Below are 12,600 nucleotides of genomic sequence, written 5' to 3'. Positions count from 1 at the left end.
CTCCCACCATAACTCACACATGCGGTAAATCTTGTCCATCACCTCCCTCTTGAGCCTCTCCTCGGAGACCGCTGGGTCCATACGTGGCGGGATCATTCTGTCACGGTGTGGCATGGCACACCGTGGAAGGAGTGGGGAAGGAGGACCCAGGCGCGGTGCTCTATGTATAGACAGTGTTTATTTACAAAGTGAAACAACGTAACAATAAATCCCCGTGTTCTCCCAGACTCCAGTGTCGTGTCTCCCCGTGAATAGTCCGTGTTTCTGTGCTCTCTCCGCTCCCGTGTCAGCACCCCCCGGTGCTCGCTGCTCTCGTGTCTTCCACACTGCTCCTGCGGGAAACATAAGACGCAGCCGTCAGGACACATACAACTGCGGGCATGCGCACACACACTAACTCAATAACAGGACGACTAACGTGGAGTCTCATGCAATGATCCCGCGTCGGTGGGAGCTCCAAGACTCTCCTAAGTAGCTCCCCCGACGAGCCCTGATCAGCGGCAGGTGTGTGGCTTCGGGTGTGGCCAGTCCTTCCACAGGGCCACACCCCTCAGGCCTGCAGGTGGCTGAGCTCCATCCTCCAAGCATACCCGCAGACGTACACACACACGCACACACACACACACACACACACACACACATCTACAGGCATGGAGAAGAGCAGCAGCAACACCAAAATACATATAATAATGATAATAATAATATAATACATAACTGCTCAGGGATCCTGGGTCGCCATGTCCCAGGACCCTGACACTTACGGGCTTGTTATAATGTGGCATAGTAGGGTGGACCCTGACTACTGCTTCTCTCTGTTTCATTACAGGATCATGCTAAACCACTGCTGTCTTGTCTTATGGTCTTGTTTACTTGTTGTCCTGTTTCTACTTTTAATTCGGTTTATTCCAACTAGGGTCGGCATTTATTTGCCCCTTGTGTGATGGTATTTTACGCTTGATGGTGATGTTTTAAAGTGTGTTTAAAGGAGACTCTAGGATAGAATCTGTATTTGTTGTTTATTTTAGTTGTTTACTTTGTGTAACTCTTCTGTCCTTTTCTTTTGAGAAGGTCCGGCCGTTTGTGGGAGACTAGGCACGTGTGGTGGTTTCCCTTCCTCCAAAGAATGCATGTGTGTACACTGGGGTATAGGTATAACACACCGGTTAGATTGCAGTGAGGATTGCGGTGAGGTCGCACGGGTGAGTAGCGGGTGGCACACTGGGCACTCCTCCCTGTAGTCTGCCTCCAAGTGGGCGGTATTCCCCCTTTATATTTAGTTTACCTGTTTGTCAGGCTGTTACTGTACAAAGGCAGTCCTTTTAATTAACCTTTTTACTTCTATTGATGATTATCAAATAAAGTATTTTTAGTAATTTTGTTTGTTTCTTTGCCCCACCGGTGCTCCAGATAACAAACCTGCGTGATTGTGAAAATTGGTACATCTATTAATCATCTTTTTTTACACCCCACGAAAACAATAGCATTTAGGTTGGTGGTGTTTCGCTCCTCTGCAATCCCTTGCGCCACTACATTTGGTGTGTGTCGACGGGATGTAAGTTCGGCTTTAACCTGCCTCAGCCAAATCCTTTCCTCCCCTCCTGGCGCCGCTACATAGGCAATATCAAGAAAGCTTCAGGGCTGCAGTGCATGAGAAATTAAGTCTTGTTTTTTCATTGCAGTGTGGGTACACTGGACAGGCCACCAGTCTGATGCAGGGCTCCATTCCAACACCTTGATACTTTTCTTTTTTTCAGCCATTCTGTTGTAGATTTGCTGTTGTGGGATCAATGCCTGCTGCATGACACAATTTGGGCCAAACTTCAGCTGTTGGCTTAACATCTGACTTGAGATTACTTTGGTGACAAGCGGCACCTCTCCTTGGGGCCAGAGGCCAGTGGGGTTGCCCGAGCACTGCCTGATTGAAATGAATTCAGAGTTTATTCGCGAAGACCTCAGTACTCAGTACAAAGTTGCAAAGACAGTAAGAGAGGAGCTCCACCTGACTCACACTTGTGCTCACACTTGCTCACAAGTGCATTTCATTAGCAGCTACTCAGACTCTTAATTCACAAGGAAGCAGTATAGGTATACTTTCATGTGATAATGTTCTTTTTCACTGCGTGGCACATATGCAGTGTTTAAAAATGTTTTCATCCAGAACAACAACACATCAAAAACTAAAACAAACAAAAAACAAATAGTGAAGTTATATTATTTTTGTCCATAAAAACTCAGACTTGGCCTCCAATACTGCTGTGTGTGTCTTTTTGATTAGAATATGTCCTATAATCTGCACATTAAACAAATCTAGGGCTTCCTTCTTTCATCTACACAGTATTGCCATAATTAGAAACATCGTGTCTCAGACTGATGCTGAAAACTAGTTCATTCATTTGTTCTATGCAGGACTATTGTAGCTTGATAAGTCATTAGCTGATCCAAAACGCTGCAGCAAAAGTGCTTAGCAGGGTCTAAAAAGGGAGATCCTGTTTCTTTACTGGCAAGATCCGTCTCCCAAAAAATCAGCTTCTTTCATATCTTAAAGACTTCATAGTATGATATTATCCCAGCAGAGCACGTCATAGTTTTCAGTTCACAGGCTCTTTTCCTGTGGAACCAGTTTTCAGTTTGAGTTCAGTTAGGTCTGGATCAGCTAACGCTTAAAGATTAAGCTGCTAGGGGACTTCTCCAATCCATTCGTCTGTCTATGTCTAATATTGTAGTTTATTAATCTTACTATATAAAGTGCTTTAAGATGACTGTTTTTGTGACTTGGCACAATGTAAATAAGCCTATATGAAAATGCTGTCTACACATCAAGAAAAACACTTCTCATCATCAGTAAGAGTAAATCAAATGGCTAATATGTTAATGCGACATTGTTGGTTTGTTCATTTTCCAGCATATTGTATTCAACACCTGTCCTGTGGTTACATAACACACTAATCGTGATTATGTTGAGCCTGATGGTGAGTCTACAGTATATTTTGGCAACAGAGCTTACAATGTTTAGCAGCCTTTTGAAAGCACATGACATAGTGCTGAGAGATCATAAGACACATTCGTGTGAGACAAAGTCAGGTTGGGCCTTTATTGAAAACCTTTAACTCCAGATAAAGCAAGCCAGACATAATACAGCTGGCATGTCCTTATGAAACCCAGGCAGGGACTGTGAGGGGTTTGTTTGGTTACGGGATCAAAAGTAATCTTTCAGCATTCCTGTCTTTAATAGTGTTCAGTTTGTTCTAGCGGAGGCCAGCGCTAGGGCAAAGATGTAAGTCTGTTTTAATTCTCACGTGAGAAAAATCACGTTATGTTTTGCCTATATTTACAGTGGCTATATAATCATCTTTGAATTATGAATTCATTTTTATTCTCCAGATTACATAAAAGACATGGTTATCCAAAGTCAACCATGAGAAAACAGACCCCCCCCCCCCCCGCTTGCTTTTCTTTTTAGTTTAATTTATTTAAATTATTTATTTCTTTAAATAATGATACGCATAAAATATGCTTTACTTAGTTTTCTTAAAGTTAATTAAGTCATATTAATGAAAATAATTTTTCCCCTTCTCATCTCTTTTACATTGTTGCGTGCAAGCCTTTGTTTAAATAGCATAATGAAACAGTCACATTATTATTTTTACAATAATGCTTTTCTTATATTTAATATAGTTCAAGATCTTTTTATTTGCTGTTTTGTGTAGGAGAAGAGTGCTCTCTGGTGGCAGGCCTAAGCAAACGTAAGTCTTGCGTATCTTCATGACAGCATGTGCAGCTGAAGGGTTTTTGACATCTCATGCAAATGCAGTCTGTATGACAAACTTTTTGTGTTTTTACGTTGACCACGAATTGGGATTTTTGTGATTTGAACAGTTCAAAGTGACTCTCCAATGCACAACTTGGTGCTCTGTAGTATCCTGGAGTGAAATAAGACATTTTGCTACAAGAAACGGGAAAAAGAGAAACAATTTAATTGAATTTCTTGTAGCATAATTGTTTTATATGGTTTACATTAGTTTTATTGTTGTTTGCCCCTCTTGTTGGCCTGCCAACTCTGTGCAGCTGCTGCACTAACTGGATGTTATTGAATGCTGAATGCAGTTACAACAAAATGCATCTGTCCCCTTCAAACCTGCCGTGTACGTGCTTTTGAAGCAGAGTAAAATGAAACCATGAAAGTGTAAATATGTGCTTCATGTTGTGTTTGTTGTTTACAGGACATCAAAAGACAAGCTGCATGTTGTAAGTTATATAAATGAGATCCACTGATAAGCAGACTGTGTTCATATTCACAGGAACTGTGTACAAACCATAACATTGTTTAATTACATTTGTAAATTTTGTGTACCAGCCTCAGCAAACATTGTATGATGCCAATTTTTTGCAGCAGAGGGCAGCATTAAGTCAATACTCATATATCGGGCTGAAATTCCAAGTGTCCTACCTTAGTTTATAAAGAAATACATAGATAGAATTGTGTAGATAGAACAACAATGAAATAGACAAAGAACTTAGTTTTAAAAAAGTATCAACATTTGTAGCTAAAAATGAACAAGTTAAGAATCATAAAGATGCGTTTTTGTGGGATAGTGAATGACAGTAAAATAATGCAGAAGGAGACAGAATGAGAGTCAGTAAGAATATAGATAACAGAGCAGAGGGTGCATCTGCCTGCAATGTCATAGCGCTCTCATAATTTGTATTTGTGTGTATGCTTGTGTTAGTTGATCTCTGTTTGAGACAAACTTAATCTGCTTAGACGAACGCTCTCCACCTGAGACGACCAATTAGTCCCAAATGTACCCTGAGGTATTTGTGTGTACACAAAGAAACACAAAGATGAAGAAAACAAGAATGACTAAAGGGAAGAGAAAGGAGTGGGTGGCCCAAAAGGAAAAAAAATCACATCTGTTGATAGAATAAGGCCATATTGTTTGGTCTGACAACAATTGGTATAATTTTAAGGACATTTTCACGGTGCAGTAAAACATGAGTGAGGTGAGTGAATGTCTGCTTCATGCAGGCTGATTCTCAGTGAGTGTTCCCATTAGTCTCTGCAACTTACACGGCTGTCCTAGTTCTGGAAGGTGACACACTTAGAGCTTTATCACTACAAGTCTGCACTAATTATCGACATGGTTCACATTTGACAGTGGGTTAATTGGATCACAATTCGACACAGCAAATTGTCTCGTAAAGGTTTAACATGTATGAAATTACAGAGGTGAGGATGAGAGATAAATTACCTCAATTCTTGAAATATGTCCAAAACCTTTGAGTTTGTCATAAACTTTTCTCTACATAAATGCGCTTTTGAATCCTTTTTGTCTTATTTCAATGTTTCTCCTCTATCATCATTTCAGCCTTACCTAACTCTTTTTTTTAAATCATGTCCTTCATTTTCTTCCAGTCCTCAATTTCCAAAATGTTCTCAGAGGCACGATCAGGCCGTGTTTCAGTAATTCATTCAGTGTTTGTCTGAGCAGCACACAAATTGGCCTTCACAGACAGAGGGGAGATTGGGGGCTTCACCTGCTCCTGTCCCCTTGTTGGGGTCACAGGCAGGTCCAGCTACGCAAGCTAATTTTAAAAATGTTCAAAGCCTCCAAACACTTCTTGTTTTAATTGTTCAAGTGGGAATCCACAGCGACAGAATGGGGGCAGTTTCAGAGCTGTTTAGACTCAGGATGTTTTATCCATGTCAGACGCTTACCATTTATTAATGTAATTTATTAGCCCACCACCCAATGTAAGCTTTATGCCACAGCTGCTCTAAATTAACACTTTTAAAAAAATGTTTCTGTAATGGATAATCCAGCTCTATGCACAAGCTGTTTAATCAAAATGATATTTTTGAAAATTATAGTTTTACGCATAAGCAGTAAAAAAAAAGTAATTTAATGCACATTTTTATTTTTTGTATAAGAAGCCATATTGATGCCACAACTGGACAGCTTTCTCTTAGATATAGATCACTATTACTTTTTATGCTTTTTTATATTTAAAATCTGTATGAAAATGTGTAATAATATGCTATGCTAATAAGCTAATATGCTAATTACTTTTGTAGGTTTGCTTTCACACAGAACATAATTAAATAAGCACGATTGCCATATCTATCTTTTATGAGACCTGCAGACGCTCTTAGTGCGAACCGCGATCTCCTTTGATAACGTTTGGCATTCTTTGCTGTGCTGTGCATCTATTTCATTTTCAGTCACTGCAGTTCCAGAAGCTTGTGGTGTATGCTGGTGTAAGGCTTTCTCAGCGTTACTGATATGATTGCCTCTTCTGTCTACTGGGACTCATAAATTCAAAACCACCATCAGGTCAGCTAACTGTCTGCTAATCGCTTCGCTAGTCACTGAAAACGTTGCTGAAAGCTAAATTTCTCAGCCTCAGCTAAGTGCTGCGTATAACCTTTACACATTTTCACTTCAATCTCTTATCGGCAGCCCTTAGAGTTAGTCAAGCACAAGGTTAAGTTGTGGCTATATCCAGACGCTTTATGGTTGTATGCTGTTACGGTCATGCGAGCTCTCCGCTTTAATGCTGTCCTGCTGTGCTCATGGCCTACAGTACAGCTTCAGATAACATTTGGTTAGGTTGCACATATGTTCTCTGACGGTGAACTGTCAGGACTGTCAGCAGCAACCTGCTTTCAATTATCCTCAACAGTAGCTTGTAGATTTTTCACTAGCTACGAAACTTGTTCCCCATATTAAGCTGCCAGTTACTGTGACACACACACAGGGGTGCACTCTAAATGGCAGCATCTGTCTATGATTTGCCTCCTCGTGCTCAGAGTCCACATGAATTGTTATCATTCATTTGGCAGGTGTGAGTTTTCTGTGGAGGATTTCCAAGCACATGCACACACACACTCTTAAGGATCTTCTCTTGTTTCATTACTGGCATCGCAAGTTTTACTGATGTGAACATATCCACAGTGCACACAAAATAATGGTCCTCCTGTTATGCATCTTGACTTGATGACATCATGCTGCTGCTGGTGATGGGGAACCTGGGAGCCGTGAAACAGGTTACATTATGTAAAGCCCACTGTAATGGTTTAGAACAGCGAGTGTCTTGTAAACTGCTGTGATGACTCTGAAGCCATGTACATTGCTCTAGACAGCAGGTGCTCATAACAGGAGTATTCAATGAGCACACCAGCTCTCTTATCACTCTTTCACTGGAGACCAGTGTCTCTGTCAGCTGACAGTCAAGTGGGCCGACAAAAAAACCAAAAAAACCCACGTCTATTTCCGAAAATGACATCAGAAGTTTTTAACTTTCAGCTTGTTTCCTTTTTCCTCCTGTCTGGATTCTTCTTGTTTCTCTGTCGTCATCATTGCAACGGTCTTTACTTTTGTTCTTTCGTTCCCTCACTATGCTATAGTATAAAATCAATCATAGCTCACATAAACACAGCTAGAGAGGGTTTTTTGTCAATGGACCAATGGCTTGTCATACCAGCAACCTCCTAATTGGTGTCACAAAGTGACAGGGGATGAGGAAATTTTTAGGCTCCACAGAGAACTTCACTGAAATCTGTCTCCACGCTTAAGAACACAGAGCTCGCAACAGGCGCTTGGAGGAAAATATTGCATTGAGCAGAAGGTGGATGGTATTCTCACATCAGTTTGACAAGATAAAAAGTAACATGAGGAACTAAGGTTTCACACTTAGCCGAATTCACAATATGAAGCCTGACAGCTTAAAGTCTAAATATCTTACTATAAAAGGCATCCGTGTCAGAGGTGAAGAATTACGACTTTCCTCTGTGGGGTCTTTGACTTCCTGGTTTGTATGTGTTGGCACTTGATGACGGGGCTCACTTTGCCAGCCATTGTTGAAGTGGTCAAAAGTTCTCCTAAATAGCACACCCACAGGAATTTCTCTTGGTCTGCTTGGCTCTAAGAAAATAAATACAGGAAATATGGAGAGAGATGATGTTTGGAGGTGCTCACCAGGAGAAACGAAACCATTAAGATTTTCAATGGTTGTGCTGTGGTCAGGAACAGTTATTCGGTTTCTTTTATTATACTTAGATATGTATAATGCACACATACATAGAAAAAATGGTAACAGAACAAACGGAAGCCATCTCTCCCATTTCTGCTCGTGCGCCCTCTGTCATTGCCTCTGTCAGCAGGTAGATGGGGCGAAGGTCTTGCCCTGTGACATCCCAACTCTCTGCTAGTCTCACGGTGGCTCACATTTCGGGACCGTGGATTTGATTAGGCTCATATTGGCCGGCTGACTCACTGTCCTTGAGTTATGTTGCACTGTGAAGAGAGAGTCTGCATGGGTATGTGGTCAAGGAGAGATGGAGCTAAATTAGATTTTTGCTCAGATGGAAAACTAAAATAACCCCGCGCAGAATCTCTGCTCTGTCAGTGCCACAATTCCTCACTCGATTTGTAATTCAAAACACGACCTTGTCTTTAGAAAAATCATACAAACAGTACTTTTGTTTTAAATTTTCCACACGCCGCACCTCTCTGTGAATGGCAACGTTGGGTACGTCTGTCAGCACGCATTTCTATTCATAACTGAAATATTTATATTGCCATTTCAGATGAACTGCAAGGTTCCTTGACTCTCATACAAATATCAGGTCAAAACAGTTCACGAGTAAATACCTAGAAAATAAAGGAAAAAATAGAAGTCAGTAAAGTTTACCTAAGGGCACATTTGCAATATTAGCTTGCTGCTAACAGATGGGGGACATGGCAAACACTGACTGCTTAAATCTTCCAGCGTGGAACTTTTGTCTCTGCTTGTAATGAAAATAATTACACAAACATTGTATACAGATGGTTATGATACATACCCCCAATGTCTCCAATGGGGAAAAGTGGCATTGGGATAATTTTATGTTGCTTACATTTCACATAAACGCTTACATTTTAAGTCTTTAATCCTTTGAATGAATTCTTTATTTTTATTGTTTTGTTTTTTTTATCTTGAGATGAAAAACTTACTAGGTTTTGTTGACATAGACTTAGCCAGACTAGTCTTTGTCAACACTACAGTAGCTGTGACATTTGTCCCGGTGGAGCTTTAGTCCCTGCGTTTTGTTAAAGTGAGACAATTTGGAATAAAGAGCAAAGTTTTACTGCAAAAAATATGCAAAACTGAAATATTTTTGGTTGTCTGACTGATGAGAAGCAACATCATAGATCACATATCTCACTGCGAGATAGTGACTGCATCCTGTCAGAGTTGGTTTAGACAGTCGTGATCGTGGAGCAGAATAAACCAGACATAAAGTAAACTTGAAGAAAAACCCTGGACAATCCTCAAAAGGTGAAGATATAGGGGAGAAGCAATGCATGACTGCCTGAAATGTCTGAAAGACCTGAAAGTTAGGGTATTGAGCAGATTCAAAAGATGCAAAAGTCTTGAGTCACCCCTCACCCCTTTATGCTTTTCTAGGAAAATGTAAAATAGAGTAGTCTTTGGGAATAGATCTCCAGGCTGGTATAAAGCTGGTGCCAATCCAGATGGTATTTCATGGTGCACCAAAGTATGAATGTGTTCATGTATTATACAGATAACTTTAGACACTCACTGTTGTATCTCTCTCCTGACTTTGTCCATACATATTGATGACGATGAATTGAATCAAAATTTTCAATTTCAAATGTTATTGTTATTGTTAATCTCTGCCTCGCTTGTCTTTCTGCCATCAACCCCAACTGTTTGTTTCAGATGGCTGCCCCTCCCTGGTTCTGCCAAAGGTTCCTTCATGTTAAAAGAGTTTTTCCTCCCCACTGTCGCCGAGGGCTCGCTCAAAGGGGTTTGTTTGATTGTTGGTGTTTTCTCTGCATGATATTTACAATGGAAAGTGCCTTGAGGCAACAGCTGTTGCGCAAGTAAAATCTTACTATATAAACTTAATCTATATAAATAAAAGAAAATTGAACTGAAACGTGCATAGTGCCCATAGTTGTATGTTGTTGGTAGCCTTTGTGTTCTGTGTTAAGTGCCTTTTTATGCTTTATAAAGTACCTTAACAAAAAGGAAAAAGGAACCTCTGATAATGAACAGGAGAAAGCCAACTGGCCAATGTCCAATGTACAAACGTTCAGAAAGCCTGGTGAACAAATCGTTCAAGACCATTTTAAAAAAATACAAGTTTGGAAACAAAATAAAGAAATGAAGTGTGGCTGAAGATTTCTGCACACTACTGTACATCTGTAGATAACAGTACAACTGTAGACTCACTTTAGGTTTAATGTTCAGTCTATCTGTATAGGGAGCAGTACTTTTTCCTAAAACCTGGCTCTGTTTAAAGGTTGCAAACCTTCAAACGTCAACTTCAGATTATTAGATTTTGGATAGCGTGCTTTTACCACAGTGGCACTGCACTCATTTTTCTTCACAAGCACAATTTGTACGATATATATATGCTCTGTCCCTTTGCCTCTGTAGTGGAACACCAGCACAGTTTCATGGCAGTTTTATGAAATAGTCATGAAATTCAATCTGTTAATTCAAGATAATGGACATTTTGCTCTTTTGTGTTTGCAGACACAAAAACCAGCTACATGCAGTATTGCTTCCAGTGAAAAAATCCAAAGATATGAAATATATTTCCTATTAAAACGAGTTTCTTTACCATGAAAAAGCCAGTTTGTTTACCTGCATCACCTGTATATTACCACATTCACACATTACTTAGCTTTGTGTATTTTTTTAAAAACCAAATTCTCCTTAGACCTTGGTCACAGGAGAAGAAAATCCACTAATATGAACTGAGGGGTGAAACTTTCACAAAAACACAAGACCTCCCTATGTCAGAGGTTTGCTCTGGCTCCTCGCGTATCGTTAAGCTTGGGTTAGTAAGCCACTGTAGCTATGGTACAAGGAAATAACATTACTCATGGCCCTCTGGTAGCAGAGCCCACCTCCACTTTCTACTACAAGACGCACACTGTCAAAGTGCTTTAGCTTATGTCACAGAAATACAGTAACCTAAAAAAAAAAAAAGTTTGCAGAGTTCATCGTTTCTCACATCTGTATCCAATTTTATCTCCTTTTTCCAGTCTTGAATCTTATGAAATGCTAGTTATGGGTTCATTACCCTGTTGGTAGCACATCCAACCAGGTTTTAGGCTTTTTCAATTATTTATTTATTTTTGCTAACAAGCTGAGCTGAGAAGGAGAAGAATTCAAGCAATAAAAAGTCAGGGGAGAGCCATAAATTGTGTCCCCCTCCAGTGTGTGCATGACTTAATTGCTCTCTGTCTTTGTGATATTGGGCCAGGAGACGCACATACATACATCCACGAGCACACACACACACACACACACACACACACACACACACACACACACACACACACACACACACACACACACACACACACACACACACACACACACAAACCTGGCTCTGAAAGATATAGTAAATTTGCTCTGGAATCACATGACATGTGAAACAGATGTGCTGCTGATAAGCACACTGAAACAAAGACTATTGAACGGGTAGAAATGGCGCAGTAGGGCAGGAGGAGGTTTACATGTCATTCTAAAGAAAGCTTCCCAGATTCCACTAATCTGAGCCTGGATTCTCGCTGAGTTAAAAACTCTCTCTGACTTATAACATGACATATTTCTCTCTATAGATCCTTTATTTTTCTTTTATTCAATTCCCACAATTTCTTTTGCGTTTGCTCTCTTTTTTTTGCCAACGTTCTGTACAAAAAAGCTTCAACACCTAGGCTGGGCTGGCCTGCTGACTATACAAACAGCTTTATAGCATTCTTGAGCATGAACTATGTCTTCTCTTCACCTCTGTGTACACACTACACATTTCCTTTTCCAAATCTGTTATACCCTTTGCAGAGAGACCTCCCTGGAACATCCTCACCCCTGCGCTGCTTCCTCTTTGTTCCATATTTAACCAAATCGCCACAGATTGCAGCCTTGCCTCCTCTACCCGCACTCCCCACTCTGGTTTTTATTTCTTTATCTGTTTTGTGTAAACGCTGTATACACATGGTACGCAAGCGGGCACATGGTCAGCCGCATTCTGTGTTTACACGAGCAGGGACAGAGGCATGCCAATGGTTTAAGCACGGTAAACATATCTTAAATGGATGTCTGCTCCACAGTGTGGGTGATGTCATCACGTGTGCTCCCTGAGCCAAGTTCAACATTCTACACATGCAAGTGGCGAAGAGGGATGCCACACGCAGGAAAACATATGACCAAAAAAGACAATCCACCATTGGCTCTTGCATCAGTAGTCTGCAGCAAACATCATTAAGCTAAGAACTGTGACTAGCAGAGCAAAGAATTGAGTTAGCTCAGACAGTCAGCTTTCATTTAGACTCATTAGGTTACAGCTCATTCTTAGGCCTGACACACAACCCTCGTTTTTTTCCCAATCTTTCTTTCATTTCTAACCCCTTTGTATCTTCCGTGTTCCCTTCCCATATCTGCTTAGTTTTCTTTATCCTTCCTTGGACACATGCAAAAAAAAAGTAAGAAAGAACACTTATAAACACCAATATTTACACTGCACAGTAGAATGATTACTTATGAGCTGATGCCGTGGCAGACTGCAGCCTGTTTTTAAGT

The sequence above is a fragment of the Astatotilapia calliptera genome, chromosome 14, assembly GCF_964374335.1.
Source record: "Astatotilapia calliptera chromosome 14, fAstCal68.1, whole genome shotgun sequence".
In the NCBI taxonomy this organism is placed as follows: domain Eukaryota; kingdom Metazoa; phylum Chordata; class Actinopteri; order Cichliformes; family Cichlidae; genus Astatotilapia; species Astatotilapia calliptera.
Note: the sequence above shows the minus strand (reverse complement) of the source record.